At 42.7% G+C, this 13,198-nt stretch overlaps 1 long non-coding RNA gene across 1 annotated transcript; it reads left to right on the top strand.

Moving 5' to 3' along the window:
* Positions 1–6,907: 6,907 nt before the first annotated feature.
* On the top strand, positions 6,908–7,945 carry LOC142563803 (uncharacterized). Its single transcript, XR_012824418.1, has 3 exons — positions 6,908–7,022; positions 7,110–7,188; positions 7,876–7,945. It is a non-coding gene; the product is annotated as an uncharacterized LOC142563803 (long non-coding RNA).
* The last annotated feature ends 5,253 nt before the right edge of the window (positions 7,946–13,198 follow it).

Below are 13,198 nucleotides of genomic sequence, written 5' to 3'. Positions count from 1 at the left end.
CGGTCCGCAGATAATTACAGTGGTCAATAGGGTATTCTGGCGACGCCGAGGGAGCACCTAACGGCATTGTGGGAACGCGTTGGAAATGTCCAAAAGAGCTTCTCGCAACGCCTTTACTCACTTCCGCAACCCCGCCCTGTACGCACAACACACTGTGAAACACTTCACGGCGCGACGTGCAATACAGCGATACCAGCAGCAGCAGTGGAAATGACGAAGGAAAAGGCAAATGAACCTTCGCTTTAAAATGAATCTGGACAGGATATGTATAAGGCAGGGCCGATAAAGGGTGGAACCTAAAAGTTACAAAGTCAGTGTCAAAGGAAAGGAAGCGCAGTGGAGGACAGCGGGAAATTAGGTGGTGCGTTGGACATGGCAAATGTGATGATGCAATCAGCGAGCAAAACACAGCAGTAATTGGAGATCGCCGGAAGAGGCATTCGTCCTGCCGTGCAGGTAAACTTAGGCTTATGATGATGAGGTTGATGCTGTTACAGCGGGAACTTGTGAAAGCATTTTTACATCCAATCAGATATTACTTTGGCACATTTTTGTTTGTACTAAGCGCCGTACTACCTATCAAGTGTTGCGATGGGGCAACTTCGCCACAGCTACGTCACCGCTAACTGTGCTATCGTAACCGTGCACAGTATAATGTAAAATTTGACCCCCATACAATATGCATGACTTGGGGCAGTAACGCTTACATGGGCAGTAGCGCAGAGCCTTTCCTGGTTGTGGGTTTGGAACAAAAATACCGACCCCGCTGTTGGTTTCGCCTAAACAACGAATTTCGCTTCATAGTTCGTCCTATAAGGCGCACTCTTAAGTGCTGGCGTCACCTTTGTTGGGATGTCTCTTACGCGAAATTTTATTTATTGAAACCTCAGGCCTTAGAACCTTAGAGAACCTTAGATTATTCAGTGTGCAGATATTTTCACTTGCGGTGTGGACGAGAACTAGGACCACGTATTTGGATTTGCATTCGCCTAAAAACCAAAGGAGCGTTTATGCCACTGTGAAAGCTAATTTACGATGCACATGAAGAGTGGCGAGACGTTATTCGAGCTTGGCGGTGCCCTAATTCTAATTGGTGCGCCCTTAAGACGCTTACTTGCAGCATATATGTTTAAGAAGACTGGAAACAACGTGTAGGTCTGCGCGTTTAGTTCGTGCTTGTATCACGGTGTGTGCTGTTGCTTTAGTAAAGTGAATTTTGGTTCATCTATAGGAAAACCCTCCATGCCACTCTAGGAAAAAGGGAATGTGGTGGAGGGGGGGGAAGGGGTTCAAGTACGGGATTATGTACCCTTTTAAACAAATAGGCGTTTCATATAGTGCAGAATTTTGGTACACATTGAAGCAGTTGAGAGCATCGCTGGTATTCATGGTAACATAATAAACGTCAACATAAACGCTTTACAAACAATGTATGCTCATAAGTACCTCTATAGCACACTCAAAAATCTTTAAATATATGCCTACTATTATAGAGCTTGGCGGATTTCCTTAAAGGGACACTAAAGCGAAACAATAAATCAGTTTAGACTAATGAAGCATTGTTTGAGAACCCTGCAGGCAGTCATTTCAAAAATGTTGTTTAATTATTAGATGAGAAAATGAAGGTCCAAGTATCAGTATTTGAATTTCGTGCCGAAACCCCAGCGCTGGTACGTCAGCATGACGTCAGGGATTCAAAATTATGTTTTCGCATTTGGGCCGCGCTGGCTGAATAAAGGCTCCCGAAACTTGCCATGTTTAATATTTGGTTCCTTTAGAACACAATGTAGTCAATCTGCAGCGCTACATATAATTAGTAGGCCCTAGAAGATGTCATCAAAATCCCAGACATCACAGCACCCAGGTGCGGGAACTTAAGCAGGCGTCGCCACCCGTATTTCATTCTTGCGCTTTTTCTGGCATACCAAACTTCTTATCGTTGTAAGAGTGGTGTTTCTAGTGTTGTAGAACGGTAATTTACTGATGCAGAAGAAAATATTTTTCACTTTAGTGTTCCTTTAAGATTCCTGCATTTTGGTTAGCCGATTCTCGGACCAGTGGATAAGGTCACATTCTGAGAAATGTCTTTGGAATAAGTATGCGTTGCTGTAACATCAAACACCAACCAATGTATTTACCTAATGTCTCTGTATACTATAAACAATGTATGGCAATGCAATTTCCACGTAATGAAAAAAGAAAACCCCTGCATATATTTTGATAACTTACTACTTCACGAAAACTCCGCCTCACTTTGATTACATATGCTTTGAATATACAATTTTTTTTCTCTTTATCTTCGCTCGTGAAATATTGCACCAGCAGTAACATGCGAACCGTAAAGCTAGGTTAGAATTCCCGGTTAACATTAAACATTTTTCTCTCTCTCTAGATGAAAACATGGTTATACCGATATGACTTAAACATGAGATTTGGGTGTGCTAAATGCATCTAAATTGTGCGACAACGTTAGGCATCGTCACAGAACACGTGCTGGTGGGCGCATTGGTTATACATGATCACAGCGCCTACTAGGTTGTCCCGTGTCTTCTTCCTTCGTCCATTGTTTTATTTGGCAGCTTCGTTGTACGTATCACAGAAATTTTTCCTAGAAATTTTCTAATAGTATTAGCGCATCTCTTTATTTATTTATTTTTATTTACTTATGCAATACTGTTAATCCCGTCATATATTGTAACAGAAAGGGCATTCAAAAAGTACATTGACATACGAACGTGACAATGTAAAACGGTTTAGAAATACACATTAATACATCGAATAAACTTATACATCAGCAGGACTAGAAAATATATAATGAGGTTCATGCTGCAGGATTTGGGTTGGACAGAATAATTGTGCCACAAAATGCAAACGAAAGGTAGTAACAAAGTGATACTGACAATAAGCAAAAGTAGTTATTGAGATGTAAGTAGATCCTTCTCAACAAGTGTGATAAAGGCAGTTAGTGATGAAGTATTAACAGAGTTCACGTTCAGAGCGCTCCAATCGCGTATAGTCTGCGGAAAGAAAGAATACCTGAAAGTGTCAGTATGGAATGAATACTCGTTTAGTGTGTGTGTGGGGGGGGGGGGATTATGATGTGTTTTCCACGTTTGAGATTTCGTTATGTATCGTGAGATATCCAGATTTAATTGATTGTTTATGAGCTGGTAAAAGGTTTTAAGGCGTGCTAGTTTTGCTCCGTTTTGAAGAGCTAGCATCCCGGATCGTTTGAGTTGTTCTCTCGGTGAGTCTGTTAGCCTATGTTTGTTAAAAATGTCTCTGAGTGCCTTTCTCTGAACACCTTCATGTTTTTTAATCAGCTTGTTATTGAAAGGAAACCAAACGACAATTGCATTTTATAGTACCGGTCTGACAACTGTTTTGTATGCTAGTAGCTTTATAGAAGATAATGCTAGTCTGAGGCGTCTAGTAATGAAAAATAACTGTTTTAGTGCGGTTGCCGTGACTTTGTTAACGTGAGCATTCCATCTGAGGTCAGAGGTTAGTAATATTCCGAAGTATTTGTATGCACAGACCGAAGCAAGATGAATGCTGATTAGTGCGTACTGAAAGAGCGACCTGCGTGTCTTCCTTGTTACAGATAATAGAACAGATTTGCCAGCGTTAATAGTCATCTGCCAATCTTCACACCCCTCCGTTACTGCTGCTATGGCGTTATTTAAAGCTACATGGTCGATGAGAGAGTTAATTTCCCGATATAGCACACAGTCATCGGCAAAAAGTCTAAAGTTAGAAATGTTAGCAGGAAGGTCGTTTATAAAAAATTAGGGATAACACTGGGGCTAAGGCGCTTCCTTGTGGTACACCTGATGTGACATCAGCTGTTACGGATTTCTCATTGTTAATGTCGACAAAGTGAGTACGGTTAGGGAGGTAAGCGATAATTCAATCTAAAATTGGGCCAGTTCCCAAAGTTAGTTAAAGTTTCCTAATAAGTTTTGGCTGGGACACACGGTCAAAGGCTTTTGAAAAGTCTAAGAAAATAAGGTCAATTTGTTTATGGTGATCAATAGATGTGGTTACGTCATGCACGAGTTAAATTATTGACTACCGGTAGAAAGCTCCTTTCGAAAGCCATGTTGGAAAGGTGTTAGAATTTGGTAATCTTCAGGATAGGTCGTTGTGTGCTTTAAGATTATGCGCTCAAGCAGCTTGCATATTATGCTGTTTAGAGAGATTGGTCTGAAGTTTGATGGATCTGATTTGCTTCCTGATTTATGTATTGGTGTTATTTTAGCTGTTTTCCATTCTTTAGGAAGGCTGCAAGATCAGATAGATTTGTTAGAGAGTATTACTAAAAACTTCGCAATCCACTCGGCCTGTCTGCGGAAGAATGTGTTAAAAATGTTTTGAGGCCGCGGTCCTTTCTTAATGTCTAAATTTAGTAGTAGGCTGAGGACTCCAGCTTCGGTCAGAGTAAGGGGCCCTAGTTGCTTGCCGGTGCAGGGGCTACTGCGAGGTGCATTTCCATCATTTGTTGGGAAAATGGAACAAAAGTAGCTATTCAGTGTGGTTGCAGCGTTTCGATTCTCCTCCGAGGATGGATGACTTTCATCATGTACTTTAGCATTTAAGTAACGCTAGAAACTCTGCGGAGAATGATTCAAGAAATTTGTTAGCGTATTTGAAAAATAAAAAGTCTTAGCTATTTGGTTCTATACTTTAAATCGTTAATGGCTAATGTTAAATTTTCGGCTGTTCCTTCTGCTGGGTGGCGTCGTTGCGTTTTTTTCAGTCGTCGGACCTTCCGGTTGGAATGAATGACAGTTCTAGTAATCAAAGGATTATTCTTTCGCGTTATATTAGTCTTGGTAGCAACGAAATTAGTAATACAATACGATATAATATTTTGAAACCTGCGCCTTAGGATTTCTATATTGGTATTACTGTCATCTTAGAGTTGACGGAACAGTGATAGCTCTTCAGATAATGTGTCAAGTATGCTAGTGTCATCAGCTCGGCTGTAGTCAGGATATGTTGTGGTTGATCGGGAAGAAGGTGTAGTGTAATGAAATGGGACAGAACCCATTATTAGTTTGTGGTCAGACAGGTCTTCTAGTTTAGTACAGTAGTTTGCTGGGCCAGTTGGAGCATGGTGAACGTATAATGGTTTCCAGCAAGTACGGACGCGAGCAAAAGTAAGTAGAAACGGACAGGACAACGCTGGACTTACAACTGAATTTTTTTGTGAAAACATTCCACAAATATCCGCCACGCATGCGTATACACCTTGTAGGTGTATACGGCCTTCTAGTGTTTCTACTTTCGCGTCATGATAAGAGAAATTATTGCTCAGGAACACTAAATCTAAAATATTAGACTTTGTTCCTTGTACGCGGGTAGCTTCTGTTGCAATCTGCGTGAGGTTCAAAGAAAGTATCACATCGAAAACAACTTCCGCGCAATGTGAATGATGTTGCAGTGTACACCAGTTGATGTCAAGAAGATTGAAGTCCCCTAAAAGTATTAGTCTAGGGCCCTTAACATGACGATGTATGTAAGTACACAATGAATGAAATATGTTTGAAACAGAACAAGGGGTGAGGTAAACGCATCCAGCAATCATAGCGTTACTAGAAAAACAGTGTTTGCAAAAAATCGCTTCCACCCCCTAACTTCAGGCATTTTAAAGAAAGGGACTTCATATTTTATTCACAAAGCCACGCCTCCACCAGGTGTCGGTCGGTCCTTACGAACTATAGCGTAGTTTGGGGGAAATATTTCAAAATTTCTAATGTCTTGTTTGCCAGGTTTCCGTAATGGCTAGGAAGTCCGGCTCGAAACCCACTAGTAATATTTCAAGGTGACCGAGCTTCTTGACAATGCTACGCGCATTTATGTTCATGAAGGTTATTTGGGCGTAGGGTTTGTGCTTCTCTGTCCCGGTTTTTTTTTTTTGGTTTGAAGCACGTGTAAGAGGGCACACATCTTTTTTAACATCGTCCCAAAAATATAGCTCCCCGTTTATCTTTAGTTTGTAATAAACCGGAGAGATTTTATCGCCGGATTTTTTTCGGTTTGCCGTATTTCCATAAGTTTCTTCTAATGTCGCGAACGCGGGGTGAAAACTCTTCACTGATGGCAAACGCAGTCCATTTTAGTTTGTGATAATTTCGCAAAATTTTCGCTTTCTCCCTGAAATCTAGAAGCTTCAGTATTATTGGCCTTGTTTTGTTTTCTTCCGGTCTACCTAATCTGTGGATGCGTTCGATCGCGACTTCATGCAATTTCAGGGAATCTTTGACAACCTTTTCATTCACACAGCGCTCCAGCGGCTCGTTATTTTCATCTACATCTCCTGACATAACATAGACTATGAGGTTCGACCTTCTGGAGCAATTTTCGAGGTCTTCTTGCCTTAGTTCCAAGGATGACACCACCTGCCGTAAATTAGTTACCTGTCCCGCACACGAGGAAAGCTTGTCTTCAAGGAAAGTTAAGCACTCTAATTTGTTATCGATTGCTGGTAAAGGTTCTTCTATTATAACTTTTTGTCCTCTGCAATCTGTTGCAGCTGACGTGAAAGTTCCGCCATATCGGGTCCGGGGTTAGTTTCAACATTGCCTGCAAGCAATAGCAACTTCGTTATGTACTCTGCGTCAGACACTGTATCGAGAAGTACCGCAGAAAATGACAGCACGAGAAGACAACGCTCGCTAGAACGAAAGCATTTTCCAAAACGCTGTCTTACCTGCATGAGGAAGACAATCGGGTTAGTAATCCGTGCCCTTTGGGTTGCGATGTCTCATCGACAGCTTTTATAGTCTAGGTGTCCGCAGCGCCGCTACACACGACTGGTAGACTGCACTGTTGCTACCGCTAGGAGTTTACCATGGTACGTCACGAAACACATGCGAAGGTTTTAGTAACAGAGGCGCCGAAGAACAGTCATTTTGGCGTAGAAACACATAGGCGGCTCGGAAGTGCTGACACGGTTGTTGGTTTCCCGCCGGTATCACCAGCAGGCTGGCGATGAAGTGCACGAGGAAGACAATCGGGTTAGTCATGTGTGCGCAAGCCCAGCTGCCGTTCCCTTCCAATGCTCTCCAACTTGCCTATTAATTGACGGCGCCTTCGTTTTGCAGAGTGTATCTACAGCTCCACGTTTCGCAATTGTTGGCCTCTGCGATAACGGAACTTGTGTCTGGCCGCCAAATACTTGGGGTATGTTATTAAGATTTTGTAATTTGTTGTAATTGTTGTCTTCATGAAAGGTGGAGACATTGCACTACGATGATATTTCTATCCTATGGTGTACCTAAATATAGATATACCCAAGCGCAAGTGTTCACAAGAAGAATGGCCCAATATCTACAAAGTAATTTTGCGTGAATTTTTAGTGCAATTCACATTTTAGGAGAGGCTGTGAGGGCAAAAGCGCATTGCCGCAGAAAATTCTGAATGAAGCAAAAAATATAAATCTCTGTACGGCCAATCCAATTCATGGCACGAATGCGACAAAATGAATTGAAGCGGGGGAAGAACGCGTATAGCCGAAAGTAGTGCAAACACAGGGCATGTGTTTCTACCTCTTTCCATAAAACACACCTATTTTTCTGCATGTTGGTGGTTTGAGCTGCATTCACGCAATGAAGTTGAAAAAAAACTGTCTCAAACTGCTATCCTCATTCGACGTAGCAGTGCGGAACTGTTTTGGTTAGTAAATTCTAAATGCGTACAGTTGCTTTGATTAAGGTGAATGCGCTTTCACGTCATGCACTGGGCTTTTTCTTAATGAGAATAGGCTGTGGTGTAGTGCTTCTCTTTGATGCCACTCTCATACTGAAAAGTACTTAGAATTTTCGATTATTCTTGAAATAAATTGAACGCCTGGACAATTTTTTTTTGCAGAAGAAGAAAAGAACGCGCATCCAGCAAAGTATCACAACTGCTCGGATAAATACTACTCTGCCGTAAGTTTATAGGTCATTGTTAACAAATTTATTTCAGTTTGTATTTGGTTCAAGCACAGTATTATCACGGTAAACTTTCACACGAGTGCTTTGCAGATAAAATATGTGTTTTGGAATTACCAAATACCTGCATAATTACATACAATACCCGTGAACTGAAAACTAAATTATTTTAAATATGACAATTCATTCACCGTCCACACTGAGAATGCACACAGTATGCGTTTCTTTAATATCATGTTAATGCCAGCGCTCGTTCGCACAACATGTCAAAGGGCCCTGATCCGGCGACGTAGCAAATTTTGGTTATACCAAGGAGGTCGTTACGTGGCCTCTTGGGAGCGTTATACCCCAACATTTTTTTACAAACAGGTGTAGTTAATAGCCGTGATAGAAATATTGCAGAAGCACGAGCCGGTGATTTCAGGAGGTGAGCGTCACCGTCAACAAGGACACTCTCTCCACCTGCCCCGTCTAGCCTCCGCAAAGCGAAATTCTTTCCCTACGATCTCCCGTACAAGAGCTGGAGGATCGCGTGACTCATGCGTCATGAGACCTGCCTTTTCTTGTTCATTTTTTTATTTTGTTCTCTCGCTTTTCTTGTTCCGGGGCACACTTCCGCTGACGGTCGCGCGCGCCAGGTGTCGCGTTTGTCTAGTTTCGCGCAACGCACGATTTTGCGGGCTGTGCACGAGGACACCTGACTAGCGGTATGAGTATTTGCTACAAGAACACTGAGGCGGATTCAAGCGGATGACAGAGCACGATTGCGCGCTGGAACTCCGTAGACGATGACAGTTTCGCTCTCAGTGCGCGCGACTGCACTACATAGGAACAAGCAGACGAAACGGAAGTACGTCTCTCTTGCTTCGGCGCGAAGTAAAACAAAAACACGCAGACATTCGGTTTGCGTCTTATTATTTCTCTAAGTATTAACTCGTCTACTGAAGCAACAGATTGCAATAAAACAGATGTTGCCTTGAATAAACTCGAAGTGTCACGTGTCACTATGAGCGACGTCACAGCATTGACATGTACGTAGGCGCGCTTGCTCATATACGTCGAGCATGGCTCCCGCGAGGACAAGGAAAAACGGCGTTCATTTTAAAATTTCACCTATTTCCGCGGCGTGTATCCATGTAAATCTTAGCATACAGGCTCGGGAGCGCGTATTGCATGCACTAAGCCTGTCAGCTTGAAGTTGTGAGGCCGGGTGAGGCGCTCTTTAAGATTGCTTGTGTATGGCCCTTTGTTATAATCCGCAACGAATATTCAGAAATGTATATGAACCAGCTTTTTGAAAATCATGGTTACGAAAGAAATTACAATGATTTCAGTAAATTTATTATAACTTCTAATACTGGCTGCCTGGCTTTCACCTTTTACCGACACTGAAGCCGTTATTCCGTACATGCACGTGTACTAAGCATTTGTTGCACAGTTAAAAACCACCATTAGGCTACAATGCTGAAGTATCTTTGTTTATTTGCCAAATCGGCCTAACAGAATGAAAACCATGGCTACGATTTTCTGGTTTCTTTTTATACATTTCAAGTGATTGACTGATTTTCAAGCAAAATTTGTACTTCACATTCTATAGTGTTTTTACTACTAGTTATTGCTCTTCCTGCGAAAAGGCACGCTAGAATAAACCAGTTGCTTTCTTGTTCTCTTTTTGAAAAGCTATTTTTATATGTTTAACGACATCACACGTCTCGTAAGGACACCGAGTGCGAGAACTGCTTACGTAGAAATTGCGGATGTCTGTAGGTACGCATCACTTGTAACGGCGAATATGGTAAATATCAAGTAGATAGGTCCAAATGCAGCACGGCACTTATTAAATGTGTGTGACGTTGTAAAGCGATGGAGTACGCATGGTAGTTTGCCATGTGACAAAGAAGTGAGCAGTTATTAGTCAAGGAATGTAAGACATCCTTTCATCTAGACAAACCAGTGGTTCTTTGTTAATTGGTGTCCAGCAACTGCGGCTTTCAGGCAGGGTCGCCTAAAAACTCTTAATTTGTTTCACTCTCTTCGCCGAAAAGTACAAAGCAGCTAATATCTTTCTGGCACTCTTGAGCACGGGAAAATTCGAACACCAAGAAAAACGATTGATGTGAATGAATGTCTTCTACGGAAGTAGGAATTACTATTACTGCATTGAATTAGAGTAGTGATATTTTTTTTTACCTAAAATGAGTGATTGGAAGCGAAAAAGAGGGTTTACCCTACTTCAACATTGCAGCTATCTTATAACTCCACATGCAAAATATACTTTATATATTCAAAGAGGAAAATATTGAATCTATATTCAAACTGTTCAATACCTGAGAAAAAAAAATCAGGGTAGATCGCTCTTTCATAGGAATCGGTAGAAAACGAAAGGGAAACGTGTATTCAAAGAAGCTGTTGCTTGTTTGCTTCGTGAACTCCCGGACCGCTGAGGAGAAAGACACACGATATGCGAGCCGGTGACTGTGCTGCAGGTTTTCTTGGCGTGGGGCGACGTCCGGTTGGCGAGCGGCGTCAAGCTGCCGAGTAGCTTCGGCGACGGGACGAGCATGTTGGTCCAGCTCCGTAGTGTCCTAGGCGCCAGTTGCAACGCGCTAAGCTTAACAAATGCGAGTGGTAGGATTCGCAACGTGCGCCGCGAACGCGCGAAGGCGTTCTGCTTCACGCTGGCGTGTCTATCGCCGCACCAAAGCGACATTTGCCCTACAACGCCGTTGACTTTCTGAGCCGCTTAGCGCAGCAGTTTTAGTCTGTGCCATCATAAGCGAAGCAGTAGACGGCGTTTAGGCACTGCTGATGCATGTTGAAGCTCCTCAACGCGCCGGTTGCATAATTCGCGCGAATGATAATAGATCTGTGCGCCCACCTTTCGACACGATGGCCACTGAGCAAGACAATAAAGGAGTTCGTATTTCTGGTAAAATTTATTTCTGCCCTCTATTTCGTGTGCTAAACAGCTTCACTGGCCATCCAGCTTTACACGGCTGATGAATTTTTCATGTGTCTTTATGTGGTAAGGTGTATTCATTGTTCAATTGACAACAACAGCGGTAAACTCTATATTTACTTAACAAACTGCGCAAAATGCGGTAGAATCTATAATTTTGTAAGAGAAAAGTTCCGATCATTCTTCTTTGCAGAAAATGTTTCTGTTCAGTTGCTATTATTGTTGCAACATAAGCGATCAATGGTACTATGGCTTCTACAACTTCTCCAGCTACTGTCATGTAAGTAATTCTGTAACTGTCGAAATATTAATCTTCAGCTTCTTCCGCTGTTGTATCCATGTCAAGAGAATTATTTGCCGCGATTTCATTAGCTAAATTGCAAGAATGGTGAAGTTTGCTATTTGATAACGTTTTGTTATGTCCCTACAATCAAGGGAAGAGAGCCATCTACAGACCAAAAGATGAGCATCGCCATGTTGGGATCAGTATTAGCTGACATAGTGCTTACAGCTTTGCGTGGGACAAAGGCAAAATCGGAACCAGGCGGGCCGAATCGATCATCGTCTATCTCCACCGATTTCACCACCAGCAGTATTAACATAAAGAGTACTTACCTAGAAAATGTCATCTTATATCAGTAGTTCTTTTAACAAAGCAAGTGTGTTTCGCAATGGATATCTGTATTGTTGTGCAACAAATCATTTAAACATACAGTTCGAGAGTTATCAGTCAAGGAGCATTGGCAGAGGGAGGTAAATAATAGTTGGGCTGATGGAAATTGCACTGCTACTGGGTTTGCTGGTTATATTAACGGAGGAGTGGTATTAGGTGCGGTTAGTGACAAGGAATACCGACAAGAAGTCACCAAATAATGAACCGATGAATACCATAGTGAAATATTAAGGATCATTTTTTGAAACATCGATATAATAAGGTAAAATTGAAAAAAGGAGCGTAAGAAAAGACAAGATGCTGCTGCAGGAAGCCAAACCCACGTCAATTACGCATGCGATTTTATAAAATTAAGCTACGGTTACGACTCTTTCCCCATCCTATTTGTTGGGTATTTATGTATGTGTAGAAGATTTGAGCCCGAAAGTATCGGCCAGCACAAGTCATGGCTGTTACAGCGGTTGTGGAACACTTTTCTCGCACACTGGCGTCACGTGGTACACCAACTGTCGGACGCTTGGAACTTGGTTTTGGCTCCAGCCGCGGCATGCAGCAAATTGTTCTGTCCACTTCCACCTTCTGTAGCTTATCATACCTGCATTTTCACTCAAGCACCACATAAAGCTTCCCTGTGACTTTCTACGCTACTTTATATTTTGCCTTCAGATGGTCGTGACTAACAAACGATCGATCCGTTCGGCTCAACCTTTCTTATCACCCCTTTCAGCTGTCCTTTAACAGCGTAAATCACAAATAAACCTAAGAAAGCATTATCGAAAACATTATTTTGGCAACATAGGGTATGTTCAACTTCTGCGTTATTTGTGATGATTTTTTCCGCAGGCAGATTTTTTCTGGGCGCAGCTAGAACATGCACGCAAAGGCCCTGCTCTTTGGCTAGGTATTACACAGTAGTAAAATAAGATATTGCTACACGCGTGTGGTATTTGATTGTTTGAACGAGGCGCGTGGGCGCCATCACTCGAGAAAAGAGGAGGAAGAACAAACTGGGCTCGAAGCTATCTAACCGGTGAGCGCTGCAACCGCTGTTGTAAACATAACCTGTAAATAGTGGCTCTTCTTACTGACTCGTCCTTCGCGTAACATTGTGGTGGAGGTGGAACGTTCCCCGTCCTCGCCACGGAGCTCCGAAGCAGCCACACCGTCGTCTTCTCAGCCATGGCTTCCGATGGAACCACCCCATAGCCACCTATGCCTGCGGCGCCAACCACAACGTACGTTACGGTTCCTAGTCTCCGTTATCTTGCGACATTCTCCGGCGAAAATGCCATTGACGTCAACGACTGGCTCAACATGTATGACCGTGTTAGCCAAAGCCACCATCAAACTTCCCAATATGATCTTTTATCTCGACGGAACACCGCGCGTCTGGTTTCGCACCAATGCTATTGAGCTCTTCAGCTGGGATATCTTCAAATAGCGGCTTCGCGACCTTTTTGGTGACCCTTCAGGTCGCTGAAAGGCTGCGCGAAACGCGCTTGCCACTCGTGTCCAGTCGTCAACCGAATCGTATGTCTCCTACATACAGGAAGTGCTCGCGCTACGCCGGAAATTCGATGAGCACATGAGCGAGGTTGACAAGGTGGGCCATATCCTAAAAGGCAT

Source organism: Dermacentor variabilis, chromosome 11 (genome assembly GCF_050947875.1).
Source record: "Dermacentor variabilis isolate Ectoservices chromosome 11, ASM5094787v1, whole genome shotgun sequence".
Lineage (NCBI taxonomy): Eukaryota > Metazoa > Arthropoda > Arachnida > Ixodida > Ixodidae > Dermacentor > Dermacentor variabilis.
This window is presented reverse-complemented; position numbering and strand designations above follow the sequence as displayed.